Genomic DNA, 25,737 nt, shown 5'->3' with positions numbered 1-25,737 from the left:
GAACCCTGTTCCTCCGCTTGACAGGCGGATTCTAACCTTTGACCATTGAAGAAGATACAGAATGTGTTGCTTGACTGTCGTGCGAATTCTGAGAATACAAGCTGTAAGAGTATAACTGAAAAATTGATAAAAAAAAATCACGGTGCTAAAACCCTTTCATTGTCAAGCATTTGCATGACTGAGAGCATAAATTGACTGTGGAAGGGGTTCCATGGTGTAAAGGTCAGCACTCTGGACTCTGAATCCAGTGATCAGAGTTCAAATCTCGGTGGAACCTTCAGGTATGTGCTGTCATGGTTGTGTTCTGGAAAGAAGATGAGTTGAGTAGACCAGTCAGTTGTGAAATGACACTAGATTGCACGATTGATCAATTCCAGCTGAGGGGATCTGTGGTATGTGATGTCACACCTCTGGGTTGCTAGTTGAATCTTTTTTGGTTTCCTCTTGCATATTCATTTACGATGCTTCTATTTATCCATGCTCTCCCACAGGATTCAATTCAATTCAATTCAATTCAATTCAATTCATTTTTATTTATATAGCGCCAAATACAATGTCATCTCAAGGCACTTAGATAGTAAGTCCAATTCAAGCCAATTGGAATTCAATTAATTAATAATAATCATAATTCATAAAATAATCCAATTCGTTCATAGAGAGCCAATTCAAAAACAATTTCCTAGCTAAGAAAACCAACAGATTGCACTGAAAACTTTTTGTTTTTCGGTCCAATCTCCCGGCCTGAGCGGCGTGCCTGAGTCGACTGTGGAGAGAAACGACTCCCTTTTAACAGGAAGAAACCTCTGGCAGAACCAGACTCAGGAAGGGTGGCCATCCGCCTCGACCAGCTGGGGTTTGAGAAGACAGAAAGGGGGGAAAAAAAACACTGTAACACCAATCAAAGGATATCTGTTGGAACAGGGAAACACGAGTTAATGACCACAATAATGTCACATATACATAAAGAGAGTAAAGTGAGGAAAGGTGTGACAGATGAGGCCCCCCAGCAGTCTAGGCCTATAGCAGCTTAACTATAGCCTGGTTTATAGTCGGTAACGCAAGACGCAAAGCAAGACGCAAGAAGAAACGCAAGCCCTTGCGCGGTTGCAAGCCCCCCATTGCGAGCTTGCGTGTGTCACCTCAATTTTCTAAACTTCACGCAAGAAAAGACGCAAGCCTACTACTTGAAAACGGCATACTCATCGATCAGACAGTATGCAGAGCGTTTACACACAGTGCACTTCACTCCTGTCCGAGCCGAAATCAGCCAGCCTGAAAAGCTGATTTCCCTTAAGCTATAAACTCTGTAAATATATAACTTTAGCAACATTTGAAACATTTTCAGGCGAGAAAGTAGTCGTTTAGACCCCCAAGGTGTTGAAAATCTGACAAAATACCGACTATTTACAAGAAGAAGAAGCATGAATCACTCGAAGAGGTCCTGGCGGTGAATTTCCTTTCATCATATCATTGAAAAAACCCGCTACTCCGCCTACTCTCCTGGCAGTGAATCGCCATGCAGCACACGCAAGCGCCGGAAAAGCTAAATGAAGTATAAACGTCTCGAGCCATTAACATAAACGCAAGAAGAAAGCGCAAGGGCAGTAAAAAGAAGTATAACTCAGCCTTAACCCTTTATACCCCGTAGCGGCCGCGGCCGGCCGTGCTGCAGTACCCCACAACGGCCGCGGCCGGCCGGTGTTATGTCATTGATGAATACAAGTCACCAGATGCTTTCAAAAGCTAAAATACAATAAATACAAAAAAAATCAGACCCTCTTCGTTGTTTTTTCATTATCAAAAGCATATGTTTATATTAAATTATTTCGAGATATTGTCATGTTTTAAAAATTTTGAGGGATTTCTCTTGGCCGCAGTTGAGACTGATATGAGAGCGGAGGTTCTGCGTTTGGGCGCAGCTTCACTAGCCGGCAAATTGTGCTATCTACTGTAGTTATGTTTGATATTGGTTCGCAGTGTGCCAAGTATTACTTTGTAGCTACCAGCTTCGTTCATTATCACTCGATTACCTCAGCCACTCAATTCAAGAAAATCAAGATCAAGAAAATGACAGCTCCGAAAAGACCGCGGATGTTTACCTGGCAATTTGCACCGGTTCGCAATTGTCCGACTCGGATTTCAGTGACACTAACATAAGTTGTAAATGTGATTTAGATAGATATACAACCTAAATTTGAGACGTAGTGGCCAACCTTGTCACCTACAGCCGTTTTGATTAGCCATGCTAACTCCAGCTGATTTATCGTTATTTGCGAGCTTGCCGGTGTCCTTCAACAGAGCAGACTACACCTACACCAGACTACACCTAAACTAAGAGATAATAAAGCAAAGATGATGATGATCATTACCTTATCTGTTGGTTACCATTGAAGATCCCGAAATAGTATTAATAGTAGTTTTTTTTAAAGTCTAACTCCTTGTTTGCTACTGGTAATCTAACTACCTGCCTGGTATAAGTAGCCTACACATATTTCCCAGTTTATGTAAGGCGCCTATCAACAAACATTTCGAGTGATGTCGTGCCTGATTATAATGCCAGAATTTCAAACCGGACCTGTCACCATCATTCGTCCACCAAGTGATAGCCCCAGCATTTAAGGTTGCCAGAGTTAGACTACGATCAACTCGATCTTATAAATGTAATTTTGCAAACGTATTTGAAATACTTAATACATTTTGTGGAAAATTGTTTGTGGTAGTCTTGTCATGGTACTGTAGTGAAGTTCTGAAGTGGGCCCAAACTTTTTTTCTCTGAGGAAGGTTACCAAATAGCTGCCCCTATTTCTCTGCATTATAGCCTATCGTCTATAATAATAATAACAACAATTACTTAGTTTTATATAGCGCTTTTCAAGATACCCATGGTCGCTTTACATTACATGTAGGCATGTGTGTAAATGTGTGTGTATGGCAGCGGGTGAGGGGGGAAATTACACTGAATTTCAATTAAAACAAATTTCATTACATTCACTTTACTCTCATTTTATTATTACTGAGGTCGTTCAGAATCACCTGAGATGTTGATATGTTATGCAAAATAATACTTAAATATGCCTACAGTACTATAACTATCCATTTCAAGTTAAAAAGAGGAGTGAATATTTGTTCAGTCTCAAAATATCCTTTTTGATACAGTTCAATGGTCGTCTATGAAATACATGAATGAATAATTCCTAATGGATCACATATCATTTGAAAGAGCCATTTCCAATCTTTAAATAGAAAGAAACTTACAATGAACACTTGTCATTAGTTTTCAAGTTATTCTTGGTTATTTGAAATGTTTCTCAAATTGCCCATTTCTTTCGGAATTCTCAGGAATCTGGAGCATTGTTGTAAAATTCTGTTGGGGTCTAGAGGGTTAAGGGATGTTTCAGGATTACCTGAGCCATCCCTATTCAAGGTAAACACAAGAAACTTGTGCTAATGAAAAAAATAAAAATAAATAAAGGACCAGACTCAGTGAGTAATTCCCTATACTCCCTATATAGATCCATATATAGAACCATCTTTTACAGCCACAAGCTACCTCAGCCTCTCACCAACTGCACACCAGTCACAGCGGGGTGGGGATGCAAACCCTGGTTCGGGTATGAGGAGAAATAAAAGAGGTAAGATAAGCGGGAATGGGATTCAAACCCTGGTTCGGGTAGGGGGTAATGAAAGTATAGAAGGTGCCAGAGGTGGAGGCAGGACAAGACACACTAGCAGATTCAGCAGACTCACCTAAACAGCCCTACAATCACTAAAAATACCAGCAAAAACAAAGCCATACAACTCACTCTCACCAACTGCACAACAGTCACAGCGGGGTGGGGATGCAAACCCTGGTTCGGGTAGGGGGAGAAATAAAAGAGGTAAGATAGGCGGGAATGGGATTCAAACCCCGGTTCGGGTAGGGGGTAATGAAAGTATAGAGGGTGCCAGAGGTGGAGGCAGAACAAGACACACTAGCAGACACACTATCAGATTCAACAGACCTAACTATAAGCTTTATAAAAAAGGAAAGTTTTAAGCCTGGTCTTAAAAGTGGAAAGGGTGTCTGCTTCCCGGACATTTACTGGCAGCTTATTCCACAAGAGAGGGGCCTGATAACTGAAGGCTCTGCCTCCCATTCTACTTTTAGAAACTCTGGGAACCTCAAGTAAACCTGCAGTTTGGGAACGAAGTGCTCTGTTAGGAAAATATCTTACAATGAGATCTTTAAGATATGATGGAGCTCGGTCATTAAGAGCTTTATATGTAAGGAGAAGAATCTTAAATTCTATTCTGAATTTAACAGGGAGCCAATGAAGAGAAGCTAAAACTGGAGAAATATGATCTCTCCTGTTAGTTCTCATCAAAACTGTGGCTGCAGCATTTTGGATCAACTGAAGGCTTTTCAGAGAATATGTGGGACAGCCCAATAATAAAGAATTACAGTAGTCCAATCTTGACAAATGCATGGACTAGTTTTTCTGCATCACTCTGAGACAAGATGTTCCTGATTTTAACAATATTACGAAGATGAAAGAAGGCAGTCCTAGAAACCTGTTTTATATGTGAGTCAAATGATAAGTTCTGGTCAAAAATAACTCCAAGGTTCCTCACTGTAGAACTAGAAGCCAAGGAAATACCATCTAGAGTAACTATATAGCTAGACAATTTCTCCCTGAAACGCTCAGGTCCAAAGATAACGACTTCAGTTTTGTCTGAATTTAGAAGCAGACAGTTCTGAGTCATCCAGGTCTTTATGTCTTTAAGACATGCTTGTAGTCTGACCAACCTATTGGGTTCATCTGGTTTTATAGATAAGTACAGCTGAGTATCATCAGCATAGCAATGGAAATTTATGCCATGCTGTCTAATAATGTTACCTAATGGAAGCATGTATAAAGCGAAAAGAATCGGTCCAAGCACAGAACCCTGAGGAACTCCATGACTTACTCTGGTGTGTGAGGAAGATTCTTCATTTACAAGAACAAACTGAAATCTATCAGATAAATATAATGACTTAAACCAGCCTAATGCAGTTCCTTTAATCCCAATAACATGTTCAAGTCTGTGTAATAAGATACTGTGATCGACCGTATCAAATGCAGCACTGAGATCCAACAGGACAAGCACAGACACAAGTCCGCTATCAGAGGCTAAGAGGAGATCATTGGTGACTTTCAGCAGTGCAGTTTCTGTGCTATGATGCACTCTGAATCCTGACTGAAACTCTTTAAACAGATTATTTCTGTGTAAGTGATCACAAAGCTGAGCTGCAACTATTTTTTCAAGAACTTTAGACATAAAAGGGAGATTGGATATAGGTCTATAATGAGCCAACACTTCTGAATCAAGAGTAGGTTTTTTAAGTAAAGGTTTAATTACAGCAGTGTGTTACAATCCCACTTCTGACTCAATTTGTTGCAACTCCACAAACTCTTTCCGCGAGCAACAAAATTTGGGAAAACTTACCTCATTTTTTGGCTTCCGGAACACTAGTGAATAGGCATGGCGCCAGTTTCCGTAGTGTAGTGGTTGTCACGTTCACCTAACACGCGAAAGGTCCTCAGTTCGAAACTGGGCGGAAACATTACTTGCTCCTCTTTTATTTATTTCATCTTTGTGTGAAGATGTATGACTGCACGTTAATGATAGCAACATCAACATATTCATAATTATGGATAGGAGGGGAGCCTCATCTGCTATTCTTGACATGTAAAGTCAATTTTTGCAGGTTTTTAAAAGATTTTCTGATGCTATGGTGTGAAACGGACTTTGGCAAATCCCTAGCTGCTGAGCGAAAATGGCAACCTTTGGTCAAGGAATCAAACCCTGTTCCTCCGCTTGACAGGCGGATTCTAACCTTTGACCATTGAAGAAGATACAGAATGTGTTGCTTGACTGTCGTGCCAATTCTGAGAATACAAGCTGTAAGAGTATCACTGAAAAATTGATAAAAAAAAATCACGGTGCTAAAACCCTTTCATTGTCAAGCATTTGCATGACTGAGAGCGTAAATTGACTGTGGAAGGGGTTCCATGGTGTAAAGGTCAGCACTCTGGACTCTGAATCCAGTGATCTGAGTTCAAATCTTGGTGGAACCTTCAGGTGTGTGCTGTCATGGTTGTGTTCTGGAAAGAAGATGAGTTGAGTAGGCTAGTCACTTGTGAAATGACACCAGAGTGCATGATTGATCAGTTCCAGCTGAGAGGATCTGTGGTATTTGACGTCACACCTCTGTGTTGCTAGTTGAATCTTTTTTGGTTTCTTATTGCATATTCATTTACGATGCTTCTATTTATCCATGCTCTCCCAGAGGAGTGTGTTACAATCCCACTTCTGACTCAATTTGTTGCAACTCCACAATCTCTTTCCGCGAGCAACAAAATTTGGGAAAACTTACCTCATTCTTTGGCTTCCGGAACACTAGTGAATAGGCATGGCTTCAGTTTCCGTAGTGTAGTGGTTATCACGTTAGCCTCACACGCGAAAGGTCCTCAGTTCGAAACTGGGCGGAAACATTACTTGCTCCTCCATTATTTATTTCATTTTTGTGTGAAGATGTATGACTGCACGTTAATGATAGCAACATCAACATATTCCTAATTATGGATAGGAGGGGAGCCTCATCTGCTATTCTTGACATGTAAAGTCAATTTTTGCAGGTTTTAAAAAGATTTTCTGATGCTATGGTGTGAAACGGACTTTGGCGAATCCCTCGCTGCTGAGCGAAAATGGCAGCCTTCCGTCAAGGAATCGAACCCTGTTCCTCGGCTTGACAGGCGGATTCTAACCTTTGACCATTGAAGAAGATACAGAATGTGTTGCTTGACTGTCGTGCCAATTCTGAGAATACAAGCTGTAAGAGGAGTGTGTTACAATCCCACTTCTGACTCTAATTTGTTGAAACTCAACAATCTCTTTCCGCTAGCAACACAATTTGGGAAAACTTACCTCATTCTTTGGCTTCCGGAACACTAGTGAATAGTGCCTTCCGCTTTCACAGCCTTGGAAGGCACACCTGTTCCTGTTTCTCGCCGAAGGGGCGTGTCTGAAAGGGGGTGGCTGTGGATTTGGGTGTGGGGGGGGGCGATTGCTGAAAAAGTGACATCACTTTTTCACAAACACGGATTGGCACTTTTTCTGGGGGCAATTCAAAAAAGGGGAGTACTTGAAAAAGAGGTTCTGACACTTGCTGACGCTTCGTGTGTGCTCCCCACAGCGGGGAGACTCAGAACTAACACCAAAAACGTGAAAAAGATGATTTTGATTCTCTATCCTCTTTCCAAATAATATGTTCTGTTTCTTGTGAAAATATAATTTGCCATTAAGACGCCCATCCCCATATATTCTGTAGTCTGTGCTTACTTTTTAGGACCTGGAGTTATGCCAGCGTTAATTATGCAAATGAGGTGATGTCATCATTTGTGTGCTAATAGTTGAGATTTTACGGATATTTATGAATTTTATTAAGTCTTTATTTAAACTTTCAGGATGTCCACTACTTGAATAATAATAAATAATGTGAAAAAATTGTTCAATACAAGCTCAAAGGCATGTATCCAGCTCTTTCACACAAGAGAGACAAACTTCTCCTTCGACTAAATCTCCTCGTGGTAATTAAGCCGACTCCAGTGCAAGTTTTTCTGTGTTCTTATCTTGCCTTTGTTTCCCAATGTTCGCCTCCCCATTCCCTGTGCTCTAGTTTCCTCGTGCCGGTGTTGTGGCAAAAAGTGATTGTCTGTCAGAATCTGATTTGCCGCTGCGGGAGCGCGCACAGCAGCCCGTTAAGCGGTAGCGCAAAACCATCTGCTTTTCTCTGGATTAAGAGGTCATAATATGCAGATACACACAACCGCATTATAATGTAGACCTAATTATAGCTATGAAAGTTTGACTTTTATCACGTGAAGACAGTTACTTGATAAGTCATAGCTAGCTCTGAAGGCCCACAGGCACTGCTGGGATTTGAACCCAGGATCTCCTGTTTACTAGACAGGCACTTTGACCAACTAAGCCACAGCGCCACATGGTTCATAAAACTGATGAAAGAATAAAGAGCAGGAACTGGATCCACCTCAGGAAGTGGTTTTTGTGATTTATTTCCACTATTCATGTGATCTCTGCATAAATCAGGGCTTGATGTTATTCATGGAGGTACCTCAGTTAAATCTGCACTCGCTGGCCTTTTCCAAGCTTTAATTGCATATGACTCATTAGCCTATGCTACGTAGCCTTGCCCCTCGTCTGCTTGGCAACACTTGGTGTCTTCTGTGTGCCTCATCAGAGCCATACATCCCTAAACCAACAGTCTCAACTTGCCCTCTGTGTGTGCGGCCTTGTTCATCTCACCTGGGACAACAGCTGGAGGGCTTATGCCACTGCTTCATACAGACTCGGTCCTAAACATGGCATCGTCGCATCTTCCCATGTTGGGATTTTCATCCTACACAAGACTTAAATCTCTCCCCTGTGCTTTTGTTTTCCTGACTCTACCACCTGAAGTGCACACATGTGGAAGATGCACTCAAATGCCCTTGGGTGCAAAGCTACATGATCAATTTGGAGCTGGAAGCTGACACCCTCTCTACCTTTAAGATTATGCCTTAAACTTTCTGTTTAAATCAACAATGATTAAAGCTATGGTAGGTAATCCTGGAGAGCTAGCGAGAGAGCTAGCAAGATTCGAAAGTGTCCCCTCCTCTAAGCTCCACCCCCCCCCCCCCCCCCCCTCCCCATTCCGTCAGTGCTTCATCCAAAGCCGATAGAACCGCGTGCGCACACGGAGCAGGGAGCCGATAGAGGGGGGCGTAGGCAGAAAGCAGAGGCATCTGATTGGTTTTTGTAGGCTGACCAAAGATCTCGGATTGGTCAGCTTTTTCTCATTCCTACAGCTGCCACAGAGGTCTGATTATTTTCGTCCCTTTTTCTAAATACATCTTGTATAGATTTCTCTCAGGATAGACGGACCATTTCACCCAGTATTACAAAATGTGTTTCTGAACAGGATTACCAACCATGTCTTTAATGGGATTCCAATATATCAGCACTTTTCTGACTCTGGGGAATCTCTGGTTGTGCTTTAAACTGCTTCCAAGTCCTATCTGAAGGACAGGAAATATTTTGTTGAAATTGGTAACTGTTTCTCAGACCAAATGGCTATGACCTGTGGGGTTCCCCATGGGTCAATCCTGGGACCCGTATTGTTCAATCTGTACATGCTTCCATTAGGCCAGCTAATACGCAGCTATAATGTGTCCTACCACAACTATGCAGATGACACTCAGATCTACGTGTCACTGACGGCAGGAGAACACGGGCCTGTAGATACATTGTGTCGCTGCATCGAACAGATCAGTGTGTGGATGCAAAACAATTTTCTCCAGCTAAACTCAGACAAAACTGAAATCATTGTGTGTGGCCCACAGAAACAAAGAGAAAGTGTTATCAGTCACCTTGAGACTCTCTCTCTAAAACCTAATAATCAGGTTAGAAATCTCGGGGTAATATTGGACTCAGACCTGAACTTTAACAGCCACATTAAATCAGTAACATCAGCAGCTTTTTACCATCTAAAAAACATTGCCAGAATCAAAGGAATAGTGTCTAAACCAGACTTAGAAAGACTGATCCATGCGTTTGTCTCCAGCAGGTTAGACTGCTGTAACGGCCTGCTCGCTGGGCTCTCTAAACGGGCTGTAAGACAGCTGCAGTACATCCAGAACGCTGGTGCTCGAGTCCTGACTAGAACCAGGAAATACGACCACATTAGTCCAGTGCTCAGGTCTCTGCACTGGCTTCCTGTCGCTCAGAGAATAGACTTTAAAACAGCTCTGCTTGTGTACAAGTCTCTTCACGGTCAAGCGCCAAAGTACATCTCTGACATGTTAGAGCCATATGAACCAACTCGGGCTCTGAGAACCTCAGGGAGGGGTCTCCTGCTGGTACCCAGAGTCAGGACTAAACAAGGTGAGGCTGCGTTTCAGTTTTATGCTCCTAAAATCTGGAACAGTCTTCCAGAAGATGTGAGACAGGCCTCAACTCTGACAATGTTTAAATCCAGGCTGAAAACAGTTCTATTTAGCTGTGCATATGACTCCTGAAAGTGTTTTATCTGCACTCTTCACTTTTAAATTAATTAATTAATGATTATTTTTAATGGTTTTTTTTATTTTTTATTTCTTTTTAATGATTTTATTGCCTTCTTGTGATTTTATGTAGCTGTAAAGCACTTTGAATTACCTTGTGTACGAATTGTGCTCTATAAATAAAATTGCCTTGCCTTCTCCTTTAATCAGTCTAACATAGAAAGCTGGGAGAAGATAGAATTACATGCAGTTCAGATCAGTAAAATGTATCAAATCTGATAACCGGGACATATTATGTGCAGCTGTTTACTTTTCTGTGCGCATCTACATATACCTTTATAGTGTAAAGTGCTGTGGGATTAATTGCATTTTACACATTACAAGAACTTAGTTTTGGTCCCTTCATTGTGTTAGTTAGCACATGGCTTGATGGCATTTCCCGTTGGTCGTATTTTCTCATGGCACGTTGAGTTGGTTTTGGTCAAAGCGTTGCACATGTGTTGAGGGACACAACTTTCTGTGAAGGAAATATGTTGATAGAACAAATTACAACACAATTATGTATCAAAAGCAAAATAAAATGTGTCAAAAACTGACTGTTGCTTCAGAGATCGGGCGTGTTCAGGGCTGTGTGGCCGTACGCGAGAGAAGTGATCACAAACAAGCTTTTTATAGATAGAGTACAATAATAGATGTTTCTCTGACTTCTAAAATAGAACTATACTGTTTAGAACAGATGCAGTTTATGAGGATGTCATCAAATTGAGCTTCCCTCGTTTCGCTGTGTGACAATGAACACAAAACTACACACAGGGAAAAGAGGAGCTTGACAGACACTAAGTTATCTGAGAGTCCCATTTTCAGCTGCAGAGAACAATCACATCAGGGAAGTCAATGTGCAGGCTCAACAGCAGCCTCTCAAGCCAGCTCTCTGGTAAAAATAGAGGAATCTCTTCGCTCTACAGCCTGCAGGGGGCGCTGACCTACAATTAAATCACTTCACGGGAAGATTTTTGGAACAAATTCTTTAGAAACTGAAGGTGACAAATCTACGATGATCATTGCAATCACACAGTGTTAAAGTGGAGCTTCTTCTTATGTTTCTATGCAGCTGAGCACTCACATCATGATGACTGACGTGTGGAGAAATCCTGCTCTTCAGCACATTTTATTTCACATCCTATAACGTTTAAAGTTCACATTGTTCAGCTTTGATGCTGCTTCCCGTCATCAAAACCTGGGCATCTGGTGTGCAATTTAATGCAGTAAACACACTTCCAGATATACCCAAAACACTCGTGATATAAAGATATAAACTTCAGACACCCAAATCATGCTCTAAAAGCACAGGTGGGAAAAACAAAAAAGTTATTTTAACATAATGTCCCCTTTAAGACTTTCTCTGAGCATCTCAGGGATTTGCAGGGCTTGTGACTTTAGAGCATTTTTCAAGCAAAATGTAACGTTTGATATAGCAATTAAAAAGGACAAACATGGAATGAAACAAAATACAAGGATTGTAAAATGACCACACTAATAAAAGCATTTGCAGAAAACAGTAAAATATTAACTCAGCTATAAAAACAAACCACGTACAAGACATGAAAAGAGCACATTAAAACAAGGCCAATTGAGGAATCTATGGAGGATTAAAATACAAAAGATAGTTTTTATATTTTCATAGACAAACCAGTCTTCAAATCAAATTTATTTTTCTTAAATGCATTAGCAACACACCATCTCGCTTAGAGTTGCTCCAACATCATTCCTGGACCATTTATGAGCAAAAACTGCTGGATAGAAATTTGAAAGCTGGATGAGGAGCTGGGTACTGGGAGAGCACCGTTAGTTCTACCAATACTTTGCTCAGTGAGCAGAATAGCAAATGAAAGATTTCACGTTTACTCAGTAAACCATGTACACTTCCAACTGTACAAGGACTTGATAAAGCTTACCCAGGATACCAACAAGGAAATTTGACTTCCCATTTAGAAGTTGTAAATTCAGAGGATGCAACATCAATAGGCATGTTCTGGCACAACTGCAGAACCTGCCATTACAGAGTGGAAAGGCAACAAGTTGCCTATTAAAGCACAGAAGAGTGGTACAGGGTAGGGTTGTCAAAGAATATTCTAAATTTGAATAGAATGACGGGGTCTGGGACAGGTCACAGGAGTCACACTGTCTGGTAAAGCGTCACTGCTGAAAGTTGACTTGTGAAGATGGCAGAAAGTTCAGGGCCCAACTTGACTGCAGGCGCAGAGAAAGTGATTTTAATCCCCAAAAATATGAAAAGTCCTTTCTGGAAATACTTCAGATTTTGGTCGTTTCACAAATTTTGGAGCCTCAAGTTAAAGTTGTATGGAAGCTACGGTTAGCTTATCATTCGACCACCAGCAACATGAGGTTACATCTTGAAAATGTTCACGGCATAATATTAAACTCAAATACATTGTCAAATGTGTTTAAACTTAGTCTACCTATACAAGTAGTCATGTCTCGTTGTAGTTCGCCTTGCCATTGATAATGCTGTCGTCGCCTGGCTGATTGAAAGCCCCCAGATGTGTATGTGCGTCAGACATGAGGTGCAAATACAGATTTTTAGTTTTCCATTTAAACATTTTTTTAGAGGGAATATTTGAACATAATGAGCCATTTTTACAGTCATAGTATATGGATACTAGGAGACAAATGGAAATTATGATCATCTACTGGCTAGCCATTACTTTAGCATGCCGTCTGCAGGGTTTGGGGAAAAAAAAAAAAAAACCCAGACAAAGTCATCATATGACAAGACTGCCAAAGACAGCACTGGCTGTGGCTTAACTGCAGAAGAATATTTAAGGAGTAACCAGCCAAGTATTTCAAGCTCAACGTTGGTTTGGCAAGCCTTCAGGTTGGCTACCGTGCACTCTCTAGAAGGGATTGTGTCTGGCTGCCATGTACAGGTGTAGAGAAATGGCTGTAAAGGATGCTGTAGCTGATCGCTATAGTCAATTGAGCAACCATTTAACACTTCCATAGCAATTCCTCTCAAGATGCAGAGCTTTGAGACGCCATGTTTGAAACCAAAAGCAGAACGTCCGAGTCAAATATGACAGGCGATGCCTGCCATTTACCTTGAACCCAGATGGTGTTCACAGGCCATCGTTTCCCTTAGTCAATCATTCTGAAGCAAGATCATTTGACAAGATTTTATTCAAAGACTAAAAAGAATCTTGTGCCTTTGGATTCAGCTTTCCAATCTGAAACAGAGCCAGATTAGTTAAAGCATTGAGATAAAGACATTTGCAGGTAACACTCTCAACATACCCTCTGCACATCATGTTCAGCTCTAGCGGGCACTTGGGAAGAACTTTTTCTGCTGCCCAGAACCATGGCTGTCAGTAATATGCTCCTTCAAGTAGTGGACGTCCTGAAAGTAGTCTTTGCCCTTCTCATGCTGCTGGCTGAAGGTGCTGTAGGTTCCAGAGGGGTACAAGCCGTACAAAAGCCTATAGTCAAAGTTAGGAGATCCACCCACACCAAAGCGTGGCACCAGTACTGTTGCGGATCCCGGTCCAGACCCTTGGCGGTCATCCGGGTAGCCGAATTCCTCCGTCTGCTGCTGGTAATTCCCGAGTTCAGCTTCCTTGGTGACACTGGAGGTCTCCCCTGACTGGAGGACAGGGCCAGGTGGTGACAGAGGGGCTGCAGGGAGAACGTCAGTGAGGCTGAGGGCTTGGGCTGACGCATCCTCAAAGAATGAGGGAGCAATAGCCCACTGGGTTTCTGTGTGGAGACATTTCACAATTAGTCCTTTTCACAGCAGAAGTTCTGATAGCACAGAGTCTTAACATATTCTTAACTAAGCAAGATTTGCTAGTGACTACATGAAAACACACAGACACCTTTAGGCTTCCAAACATATTTTGGGCCATCTACACTCCAAGCAGAAGATTTACCTTGTGGTCCAGATTGGGCAGCGTCAGATCCTACGTCAACAGGCACATAAGTGACAGTAGAGTATCCTGTTGCAGGCAGGCCAGAGCTCAAGCTGCTCAATGCTGGACCCGTCTGAACAGCCTGTGGGACACCAGAAGCTTGCACAGCCATTTGCACGGGCACAACGGAGCCAGAGCTGCTGAATCTTGGGTCTGCCTGAAGAGCACCTTGGACAAAGCCAGGAGCTTGGACAACCAGTTGCGTTGGCACAAATGAGCCATAGCCACTGAATCTTGGGTCTGCCTGAAGAACAGGTTGACTTAGACCAGAGGATAGCACAGGTGTCGCCATATAAACATCACTGGAAGCAGTGTAGGGCACGGGCACCGGGCGGCCAGCGGCTGCTCCCTGGTAAGAGCCAAAATTACCTGCAGCTCTTGTGCCGCTGCTGCTCTGGCCTGCTGATTTTGAACCTGGGTGCATGAGAACAAGTTTAGCAGAAGCTGATTCAAGCAAGCATGTAGTGTTTTACCACAACAGATGATAGCACACTTTTAGTGGGAAAACCCCATGTAGCAGCAGTCAACAAGGCAAAGAGGGAAACCCTGAAATTATGTACAGCAAAGAGTAAGAATGCAATATTAACTAATGTTTCCAATCAATCAAACAAAAACTGTGAAAGACAGCTTGTGCTTATACCTCAGGAAGAACCCAGCAGCTGTCATGGTGAAAACAAGCTATGAGAGGAAACAGCAAGGGTGAAGGTTTATAAATAATGCCACAGACCAGCCCAGACCAATCAAAGCTTAACGTGCTAACAACAGACAGCTGCTTGTGAGGGACTATCAGGACAGGTGGACGCTGGAGGCTCATCTGGTTGCTCTGGTATCAGCCTCATTGTCTCCTCTCGCCTCCACCCTCCTGTCTGTGCTAAAGGCACTTAGTCACTGCCAAATATTTTACTGTCGTAAAATAGCTCTACCCAAATTGTCGTAATTCTCAGATTTTCTATTTCAGTTAAACGTAGAAGCTGGAAATAACATCCTCGATGTTGAGTTTTCACACCGACCCACTCACACATTTAACAAGTTAACTTTTTAAGTTCTATCTAATTAGAAATAGTGCAAGTTCGGTGCCATCTGTTGGTTTCCTTAGCGAGGAAATAGTTTTTGAATTGCTCTGTATGAATGAATTGGATTCATTCTGAATTGAATTAATTGGATTATAATTACAATGAATTAAACTCCAATTGGCCTGAATTGGACTTTATTACTGAAGTGCCCTGAGATGACATTTGTTGTAATTGTAATAGTTTATTTTGGCAACATTTTAAACAAACTGACATTATTCTGTCTTGGAAAACACTGCTGGTGGAAAACATGATACTGGCTGCTGAAAAACTGGCAGAAGTTGACCTTCCAACGTGACAGTGACAGGAAGTAATCAGCTGAAGTCGTCCAGAGATTAACAGAGAACACAAATCAACATTCTGGAATCCGGACTTCACTTCCATCCAGAATCTGTGGTTGGAACCACAGACCAGAAGAGACAGAACAGAAGCCTTCACAAAGCTGTGATGTCATCACTGTAGTGACATCACAATCGATGTCATCTCTGATCTTGTATGACATCACAAAGTTTCTACAGGCCAGACATTTTCACTGCTTTTTCACAGTTGGTCAGGAGTTTATCTGAAGAAACACGTCCAGTTTTTGAAGCATATTTGAAAGTCACAGCAAACGGTTTTCACATCGCCTAAAAAACACTTAATTACTATCTTAAATAATCATTTTAACAAGCACTTAGAAACAATGCTTAGTTGCTATCTTCAAAAAATGTTATTTTAAGTACTCATAAACAACAAGCAAAATGAGTCAAACTAAGAAATCATCTCCTCCACTTCAGTGGTGTGACATGGCAGACGACGATTTGCCCGAGGGTTTCTACACGTGTCCCATTACTTTTGGTAGTAAGGAAAGTTATGAGGAACCCAGCAACTGTTGGAAAAAGAACAATCCCAGGTCTCTGCTGCAGCTGGGACTCCTCACTCAGAGGATGTCCAGCTCCTGCAGGATCATCTCCAGGCCTCCGTAGTTCCTCCAGTCAAGTGGAAGTTTCCAGTTTCACAAACCGAGGGGATTCCCTCTAACGCCTCTGCTGCCGACCGAGATCATGGATCAGAGAAATGACAGAACTCTTACCGACAGAAGAATGACAAGATCAGCTATTTATAGCATGGGATGGATATTCTGAGGACAAAGCTGCTGAAGAAACATTTCTTTCTGACAGGAGAAAAAGACAGAAGAGTGGCAGCAGAGAGCGGCTGCTCCATGACTGAGGAAAAACTAAAGAAGGTGCAAAACTGTTTGACGTGTGAGCGGCATCTCCGTCAAAAGTGTGAGCAGGAGCTCAAGCAGTGCAACCGAGTCACTGCAGGATTGTGTGAAACTCTGAAAGCAGCAGCAGCAGAAAGTGAATATCAGTCAGTTCTGAAAGAGGCAGAGAGCTGGAAAGAGCAACTGAAAGAAAAGAGCCACGTTGGTGGAGCGGAACTCTCTCTTAGATTAGCCAGAACTATCGAGAAAAGCCAGGCTTTCTGCGAATCCAGCTTTGTGGAACACCCCTCAGGACTTCCAAAACTTCCAGACTTCCGAACTGAGTTTCAGTTCCTGCTCTTTATTCTTTCATCAGTTTTAGGAACCATGTGGCGCTGTGGCTTAGTTGGTCAAAGTGCCTCTCTAGTAAACAGGAGATCCTGGGTTCAAGTCCCAGCAGTGCCTGTGGGCCTTCAGAGCAAGCTATGACTTAGCATATAAAACAGCTTATTATCAGCTTTCTACTAAATGCTTCTCACTGGTCCACTTAAAGGGGAACTCCGGGGCATTTGAAGCATGTTTCCATTGCTAGAGGTTGTCAAATAGTGATAGTAGGACACAGAGAGGTGCGTATCTGTGCTCCCTGTGTGAAGATCGCTCTGTCTGCACACCCTGTCATGGGAGGCTAATACGTGGTGGCTAAGGGGCAAGTGCTAACCCTTCCACGTAAAACAACAACTTGCACACTGCAGAAACGTCACACCACTTTATAACCCATCCGACAATAAAGTCACAAGCCTTACCATCCAAACCATATGCATGGTTCTCACATTACTGGCATGGGGACGTTACAAAACAACTTTATAAACAGCATGTCACTCACCGGCTGGTTGTAGGCTCGCGCATGTGAAAGCCCAGAAGAGTCGATGGAGAATAATCCCATATACAAAACAATTATATTCTCCAGAAAAACATTACAAGAATATTACTGGGCATGTATTGTTGTAATGTTTTAAATACTTGAACACAGTTTTTCTAGAGAATATAATTGTTTTGTATATGGGATTATTCTCCATCGACTCTTTTGGGCTTTCACATGCGCGAGCCTACAACCAGCCGGTGAGTTACATGCTGTTTATAAAGTTGTTTTGTAACGTCCCCATGCCAGTAATGTGAGAACCATGCATATGGTTTTGATGGTAAGGCTTGTGACTTTATTGTCGGATGGGTTATAAAGTGGTGTGACGTTTCTGCAGTGTGCAAGTTGTTGTTTTACGTGGAAGGGTTAGCGCTTGCCCCTTAGCCACCACGTATTAGCCTCGCATGACAGGGTGTGCGAACAGCGCGATCTCCACACAGGGAGCGCAGATTTGCACCTCTCTGTGTCCGACTATCATTATTTGACAACCCCTAGCAATGGAAACGCGCTTCAAATGCCCCGGAGTTCCCCTTTAATGAAAGTGTGTATAAATAGCATACAGCTTTTAAAGTGTCATTTATGCCTATTTTATACTTTCAGAGTGTAATTTTCCTCCGTTCACATAACACATCAAATGGTTAGGGTACAGTACGGTGGAAGTTCTCCTCCTGTTACACTACATAACACCAAAATAAATGCACAAACCGTGAAATAGTCAGAGTTAGAGTAAAAGCTGAGGGCAGGACGCCATTTCCTTGAAATATGTAGCGGAAAATAATACGCAAAAGCATAAAAAAGCCTTGTAAAAACACAGTAAATGACTTGGCGTGTAATAAGTACACCGCTTCATGAGATCTGACTGTAACTGGTGAAAGTGACTTCCTCATGAACACCAGGGTCTGAGTTGAAAACCCAACAATATCTGCAAAATATGATGAAGTTTTGAACCAACTGGAGGCACTTCTACTCATGACTTTAACTATTCTTGAGGTACAGAATCACAAAAACCACTTCCTGAAGTGGATCCAGTTCCTGCTCTTTATTCCTTCATCAGTTTTATGAACCATGTGGCGCTGTGGCTTAGTTGGTCAAAGCGCCTGTCTAGTAAACAGGAGATCCTGGGTTCAAATCCCAGCAGTGCCTTAAGATGTTATTATGTACGTCAACATGGTGCCATAACTGTTTACAGCAGTGCTTCAGGAGTGCTGGACTTCCAAAACAGTCTGTACTTGGAGGCACTTCATCTCATGGTTTTAATCAGTGCTTCTCAAAGTGTGGGCCTAGCTGTTCAGCTAGTCCTTCAATGGCATCATGAGTGTAATTAATAAAACGCTGTTGGTTATAAAAAAGACAATTGATCCAGTCCACATTTTTGTTAATAGTAGGCCATAAGAAAATAGACTCAAACCAGCAGCTATTTGATTTCTGGCTTTGTATTCGTCAGGGACACCTCTGGGGACTCCAATTGCATCTACATAGACACGATCATCAAAACTGCCAGGAATAGAGCGTTTGCGTACTGAGCTGGTGGCTTGAGGAGCAAAAGGGTCAACAGCAATACGGACATTATACACCAACATCACATGGGCACACCTACCAGTCCAATTGGCAGGCAAACTGGAATGTAGCTTACTGTGACGGCCACACAGCCAAAACATGTCAGGGACAGGGCGAGTGGAATGCAAAGTGTCATTAAAAATCCAATGAGACATGGAGGGAGAATCAAATAGGCAATAAGTAAAAATACAATGAAAATCTACTGAATTCTGAGTCCTACTCCTTCCCCATGTGACAGGGACGGTAACTGAAAAATACGGTTAGCTCTTGGAAGCTCTCACCCGTCTGCACGGTTGGCTAATGTAGCCCTCACCCGTTGTTAGTGGTTAATAAAGGATTCAAACACGCTCCGGGATGTCCAGCAAAAGACAGACACAGTTGAAGTTGACTTTGAGAATGTTTATGTAGAAGCTTCGTCACCATCTACAAAATCCACACACTGTCACCAACAGAATATCCAAAGTGCATTAATGTGTGTGGTTCTGAAATGAAAATAATAAACATTGCTGAATATCAGATAATAACTTCTGAATATGCACAATAATTACAACTTCACCCATATGCACATTTAAATTAGAACAATGTACGAATAAGAAACCTTAATTTCCTTAATATTAAATGAACTTTGCATATTGATGCAAATAGAAAGTATAAGCCTACAACTCTCACACAATATTAAGAATGAGTGACAAGCTCCAAAAAAACCGTCATAAATGAACTAACAAAGTTTCACTCAATAAGACCACAGCCCTTTTACAGACAGCCGTTCCGCTTCCTATTCGCCCCATTATACAAAATTTGGCTGCAGTTCAGTTGACTTTGTCTGGGGGCGCTGGCGAGCGAGTGCAGAATGACCATTGGCCATAGGGCTGGCGCTAATAACTCAAAAAATGTCCCCGCTAGCGGCTGAAACCTGAAAGTATACTGTGATTTCTGACAGAGGGATGTGGATTTATATCAAAAGTACAATAACCTGGGAGTTATATCTTTCTGTTTTCTTACAGGTCTGGCATTTGCGAGTCAGTCTCCGCTAGCATCTAGCTAACGGAATCTGAAGAACGCATGGCTGATTACGACCGGCTGCTTTACGGCACTCGTTCACTGTGCCAGAGTCACAGCCCTTTTACATAAAATTAGCAAAGCCCACAACTTTAATATGCTTTATAGTACCTATTCTAGCCACGCAGGATGACAGGATGCATGAGCTGAAATATGTAACTATTTGAGCTAACACCTCTCTGCTAGCTCAGCGCTAGGACTGACCATGCCGTAAAGTGATGCCACATGCGTGACGTCACTCGTGATGCAATACTGACAATAAATGTGTATTTTAAAAAAATCTAGTGAGTCTAAAAAATCAAACCAAGTGCCGTTTGAAAGGATAATTTATCCTGCCTTTAGGAAAATTAAAATGAAAAAATATAAAAAATTCTATCCAAAGCAATGGCTGCATCTAAGGTGGATCTCATAGTACCACCAGAGAGTTCTGCCTGCTCTGCACTGCGTCGTTGGCGCCCCCTAGAGTGCAGTACCACCCGGAAAAAGCCGCCAGCTTTCTCTCTCCTCATAATAGAAGGGCCGTGTATACTCTCGCAGCAGTGTGTCGCAGTGAGCTTGTCGCAGACATGACGCAGTTATTTTTGATTTATGCCCACTTTTGAAGCGCGGTCTGCGCTATGTTAATCCCACGCCACAACGCAAGAGGGACAATCACAAACAAGCTAGGATTGTGGATGTGGTGGGTGGCGTGTTTCTCTTCCGGTTACGGAGGTCATTCAACAACAATGGCGACTGGACGAATGCGCACTTTGATTGAGATGCAGCTGATCAATCTAGAAATAGAAGAAATATTGCTACTACTGGAGCTGGCAGAGAGGCGAAAGAATCGTCACGGTTAGCACGGTTAGCATCACCGTTAGCCGGTTAGCAAACCGGAAATACGCATAATGTAGAGCGGATGTAGAGTTGACCAATCAGAGGCCTCCTTTTTCTCCTCCCTGCGGCGATATCTGCGGCACTGTCTGTGTTGAGTTACAATTTTGGGGAGGTGCACCAGAGTGTCTGCGTAAGGGGGGGGGCATGTCTGCGTTAACTGCGACACACACGCAGACGACCTGGTTTCCGACCATAAACCGCCCTAGAGACTCTCTGATAAGACCGACACTGACATACAATACCAGTCTCATTCACACCTTGACGTAGCACTCATTAGCATAACAATAAACGACATGAGAACTAGCAGAACAATTAAGCTAGCAAAAACGTGGTCATTAACATAACAACAAATCCCGCAATTTACATGACAAACTACAGTAACAGTGCACACAAATGTCCTGAGCTCTTTACTCACAGTTTTCATGTACGCACAGCACTTTGATCCTAAGTGCAATTGCTTGTGTTTCTCCCCAATTTTAAATCAAACAACCTCAAACATCCCTACATGGTACCACATTTAGATAATAATGATTCTATTTTTGTGAAAGGAGGATGAATTCATATCCTCTGCAGGCAAGGCCATTGTATCTAATGAGGCTCCAATTTTGAGATCAAAATTATACCAGCTGTAGTTTAAGATGGAAATTTTTATGGTCAAACTTACGAGAGAGGACGAGGTGGCCGAGCGGTTAAGGCGATGGACTGCTAATCCATTGTGCTTTGCACACATGTGTTCGAATCCCATCCTCGTCGGCTTTGAATGTCAAGTTCTGTTCTGGTTTGTTAAAATTTCTCATTCCACTTCTTACAAGCAGGCTTATCAAACAATGGTTTTGTCGCAAAATGTTTATTTGTCTACACAAAGTTCATTTGGGCGATTGAATCTATCATGAAGAATTTTGAGTGTGACTTCAGGCTAATGTGAAAGAGCTGTCTTTCTTTCAGTTTAAATCCACCTTTGCCACATCCAGCTGTTAATCATTTCCTCCAAAGAGGACAAATGAAAGACAACTGGAGAATGCGGGCATCGATCCCGCTACCTCTCACATGCGAAGCGAGCACTCCACCATTTGAGCTAATTCCCCTTCGATTGATGTATTCTTAGCGCTTCCAAATTAACGAACCCTTTCTGACCAAACGATCCATTCCTTGATACATCAAAAGGAATAGATCTCACAACTGAAGCTTGTTGGTTTTTATCAGTGTTTTTCAGAGTGGTTGAATGTATCAAGTAGAGTCTTGCGTTCGATCAGTGAGACATGGAAAATCCGTAGTGTTTCATGGTTTTGCAGATTCTTTTTTCTTTCCGTTTTTAAACAAATTTGAATTTGCACATTAGTTGGTTTGTCTTTATAAGATGACCATTAAGGCCTCTCACCAGAAGAGCACCTAAAAGATTTCTGAGGAGTGCGGACATCAATCCCGCCACATTTTGCCTGGAAAGCAAGCTCTTTATAATTTGACATAGTTTGTCTTCCATATTTGGGTATATACTGAAGAGATTGTATTAACCCCAACCTTAAATTGGACTTATCCTAAGTGCAATTGCTTTTGTTTCGCCCAATTTTAAATCAAACAACCTCAAACATCCCTACATGGTACCACATTTAGATAATAATGATTCTATTTTTGTGAAAGCAGGATAAATTCATATCCTCTGCACGCAAGGCCATTGTATCTAATGAGGCTCCAATTTTGAGATCAAAATAATACCAGCTTTAGTTTAAGAGGGAAATTTTTATGGTCAAACTTATAGGATAGAGGACGAGGTGGCCGAGCGGTTAAGGCGATGGACTGCTAATCCATTGTGCTTTGCACGCATGGGTTCGAATCCCATCCTCGTCGGCTTTGAATGTCAAGTTTTGTGCTGGTTTGTTAATATTTGTCATTCCACTTCTTACAAGCAGGCTTTTCAAAAAATGCTTTTGTCGCAAAAGTTTTTATTTAGCCACACAAAGTTCATTTGGGCAATTGAATCTATCATGAAGAATTTTGAGTGTGACTTCAGGCTAATGTGAAAGAGCTGTCTTTCTTTCAGTTTGCACCCAAGGTTGCTACATCCAGCTGTTAATCATTTCCTCCACAGAGGACAAAGGAAGGACACCTGGAGAATGCGGGCGTCGATCCCGCTACCTCTCACATGCGAAGCAAGCTCTCTACCATTTGAGCTAATTCCCCTTTGGTTGATGTATTCTTAGAGCTTCCAAGTTAACGAACCCTTTCTGACCAAACGATCCATTCCTTGATACATAAAAAGGAATAGATCTCACAACTGAAGCTTGTTGGTTTTTATCAGTGTTTTTCAGAGTGGTTGAATGTATCAAGTAGAGTCTTGCGTTCGATCAGTGAGACATGGAAAATCCGTAGTGTTTCATGGTTTGGCAGATTCTTTTTTCTTTACGATTTTAAACAAATTTGAATTTGCACATTAGTTGGTTTGTCTTTATAAGATGATCATTAACCCTTTAAGCGCCAAAGTCGCAATATTGCAACAAGGAGCGGTGTTGACTTTAACAGACGATAGAGCCAAGCAGAGTGTCAAATTTGCCTTATACTCCCGTCCACTAGTTGGCAGACATCCCCAACTTATACTTTGGGTCGGAATACGTCACACTGTAATGTAGAATGTTCGAGGAAGTCCATTCCAAGTAGTAGGAGAAAAAAACGGAGAAAGTGTGCCACAGATCTTGATTGCTGAAGCGGTATTGCTGGATTACAAGAGTTAGAGACAAAATAAATAAATGATGACTGGGAAAAAGTTTACTTATAGTGATGTGATGGGTTTCCTGTTCGCCGATTCTGATTCAGAAGGGGAAAATCTTTCTTTTGGAGATGACGGTCGGGCAACTAGTGAGCTCGCTGGTGCGTCTTTGCATGGCAATGGCGGTGCTGGGCAAAGCGAGGAAAATTGGAAAGGCTACTAGGAGTGTTGGTATTCGTAGGGGGCTGGTGGGAATGGTGGAAACAGTGTAGGTGAGAGTGGCGCTGGGACCAGCGTGAGTGTCAATTCTTTCTAGCCTACCGTGCTAGCCATGGTGGTGCTTTCCTGCGCGTCAATGCTGCGGCTGTGCAACGCACCAATGTCTCCAAAGCACAAAACACTACATTTTCCAACTCTTTGCCCAACACAAGCAGGGGTAAACGGGGGCTTAGTGTCCGTAGAAGGGCTGGTGGGTGTCGGATTGGCCGCAGGGGTCTGAATAGGGCGGAAAGTAGCGAAGATGAAGCGTTGCTAAATGGGAGAGGGGGTGAGAGGAATGAACGTGGCCGGAGTGCCCGTGTGAGAGGCAGCAGGGGGAGGCTAAACAGGGCTGGTAATGGTGACTGGGTCTTTTTGAGAGATGAGGAAGTTTTACAGGAATGGCTAAAACCCTTTGAGGCAATTGGCTATCGTGGTGATAGAGAAATTCAGACTGAATCACAACCTCTCGATTTTCTGTCCCTCTTGGTGTTTACATGTGTTTGCTACTATATGGCACAGCAGTAGTCAAAATGTACAATTCTTAGTTTTATTATACTGTTTTCCTGTCCATTTGTTATGTGGTTAGCATAACAAAGGGACAGGGAATAATCTGTCTAAACATTTTCAACATCCATTCAAAATATCAATCTTGAAAGTTGGCCGCCACTATCTGGTGTCAAAGTATGCAAATTAGATTAGTAAATTATTCCCCACATACACTTAGGGTGATTCTCAATATTGTGCCAACTGTCTATGTGCTGTGCCTTGCCATGAGAGGTTCCACACTCTAAAGAACTACAAACTGTAATCTGGATAGATGGGCACAGATAAGGCCTCTGCTTCTGAAAAATGCCTCCTGTTTATATGAGTTTTGTGGTATAATAATGGTTATAATTTGCAACATTTGGCTTACAATTCACTGTTTGCTTGTCCATTTGATATGTGGATAACATAACAGATGGATGGAGGGGTGGATATGATGAAAAAAGTTCAACACTATCAACAATATCATTTATTTCCTGAGAATTATTGAATTCCAAAATGGCCGCCACCATATGACGTCATAATATGCAAATTAGATAGGAAAATTTACAACCTACATGAAATTCAGGTCATTCCCAATATGTTTCTCATTTACACTTTGTCTCTATCTCTAACCATTTAGAAGCCACAGCCTTTTGAAATTTAGATGTCAAAATCTAGTCTTTTTTAAAAAAAAAAAATGGCGCCTAAAGGGTTAAGGCCTCTCACCAGAAGAGCACCTAAAAAATTTCTGGGGAGTGCGGACATCAATCCCGCCACATTTTGCCTGGAAAGCAAGCCCTTTATAATTTGACAGTTTGTCTTCCATATTTGGGTATATACTGAAGAGATTGTAATAACCCCAACCTTAAATTTGACTTATACTAAGTGCAATTGCTTTTGTTTCGCCCAATTTTAAATCAAACAACCTCAAACATCCCTACATGGTACCAGATTTAGATAATAATGATTCTATTTTTGTGAAAGGAGGATAAATTCATATCCTCTGCAGGCAAGACCATTGTATCTGATGAGGCTCCAATTTTGAGACCAAAATTATACCAGCTGTAGTTTAAGACGGAATTTTTTATGGTCAAACTTACAAGAGAGAGGACGAGGTGGCCGTACCCTCTGCCAACTGGCCGTCAAACAAGTTCTTAACAAAGTCCTAACACATTCCTAACAGTCCTAACAAATTCTTAACAATCCTACTAAATTCCTAACAAATCCTAACAAGTCCTAACAAGTCCTAACATTTGACGTGTTTCGTCATCACGTAAGTCATGTGCAGTGGTGGTCGATGGGAAAAACAAAAACAAGTTTGCCGCCACCGTCTCCCAACTTTTGACTCCCGTTTAATATAGTTTAACCTGACTCTGTCCGTATCTGTGCGTCGTTCTGTTGGTTTAAAATATCCTTTCAAGCATTATTGTCTTATTTTAACGCTCCTTCCTGGCGTTTTTTTTTTTACTATCATTCGGCTAAAATTTTTGTTTTTTGGGATGATGAAGACAGGGAAGC

The 25,737-nt window shown here is 42.0% G+C and overlaps 6 non-coding genes across 6 annotated transcripts; 5 read left to right on the top strand and 1 right to left on the bottom strand.

The window, feature by feature from the left end:
• The first annotated feature begins 6,442 nt into the window (after window positions 1-6,442).
• trnav-cac (transfer RNA valine (anticodon CAC)) lies at window positions 6,443-6,515 on the top strand. Its single transcript has one exon. It is a non-coding gene; the product is annotated as a tRNA-Val (tRNA).
• A 1,432-nt stretch (window positions 6,516-7,947) lies between these two features.
• Window positions 7,948-8,021, bottom strand: trnat-agu (transfer RNA threonine (anticodon AGU)). Its single transcript has one exon. It is a non-coding gene; the product is annotated as a tRNA-Thr (tRNA).
• Window positions 8,022-16,712: 8,691 nt separating this feature from the next.
• On the top strand, window positions 16,713-16,786 carry trnat-agu (transfer RNA threonine (anticodon AGU)). Its single transcript has one exon. It is a non-coding gene; the product is annotated as a tRNA-Thr (tRNA).
• Window positions 16,787-18,309: 1,523 nt separating this feature from the next.
• Window positions 18,310-18,383, top strand: trnat-agu (transfer RNA threonine (anticodon AGU)). The gene has a single exon. It is a non-coding gene; the product is annotated as a tRNA-Thr (tRNA).
• Window positions 18,384-21,403: 3,020 nt separating this feature from the next.
• On the top strand, window positions 21,404-21,485 carry trnas-gcu (transfer RNA serine (anticodon GCU)). The gene has a single exon. It is a non-coding gene; the product is annotated as a tRNA-Ser (tRNA).
• Window positions 21,486-22,495: 1,010 nt separating this feature from the next.
• Window positions 22,496-22,577, top strand: trnas-gcu (transfer RNA serine (anticodon GCU)). The gene has a single exon. It is a non-coding gene; the product is annotated as a tRNA-Ser (tRNA).
• Window positions 22,578-25,737: the final 3,160 nt, after the last annotated feature.

Source organism: Odontesthes bonariensis, chromosome 11, assembly GCF_027942865.1.
Source record: "Odontesthes bonariensis isolate fOdoBon6 chromosome 11, fOdoBon6.hap1, whole genome shotgun sequence".
Lineage (NCBI taxonomy): Eukaryota > Metazoa > Chordata > Actinopteri > Atheriniformes > Atherinopsidae > Odontesthes > Odontesthes bonariensis.
This window is presented reverse-complemented; position numbering and strand designations above follow the sequence as displayed.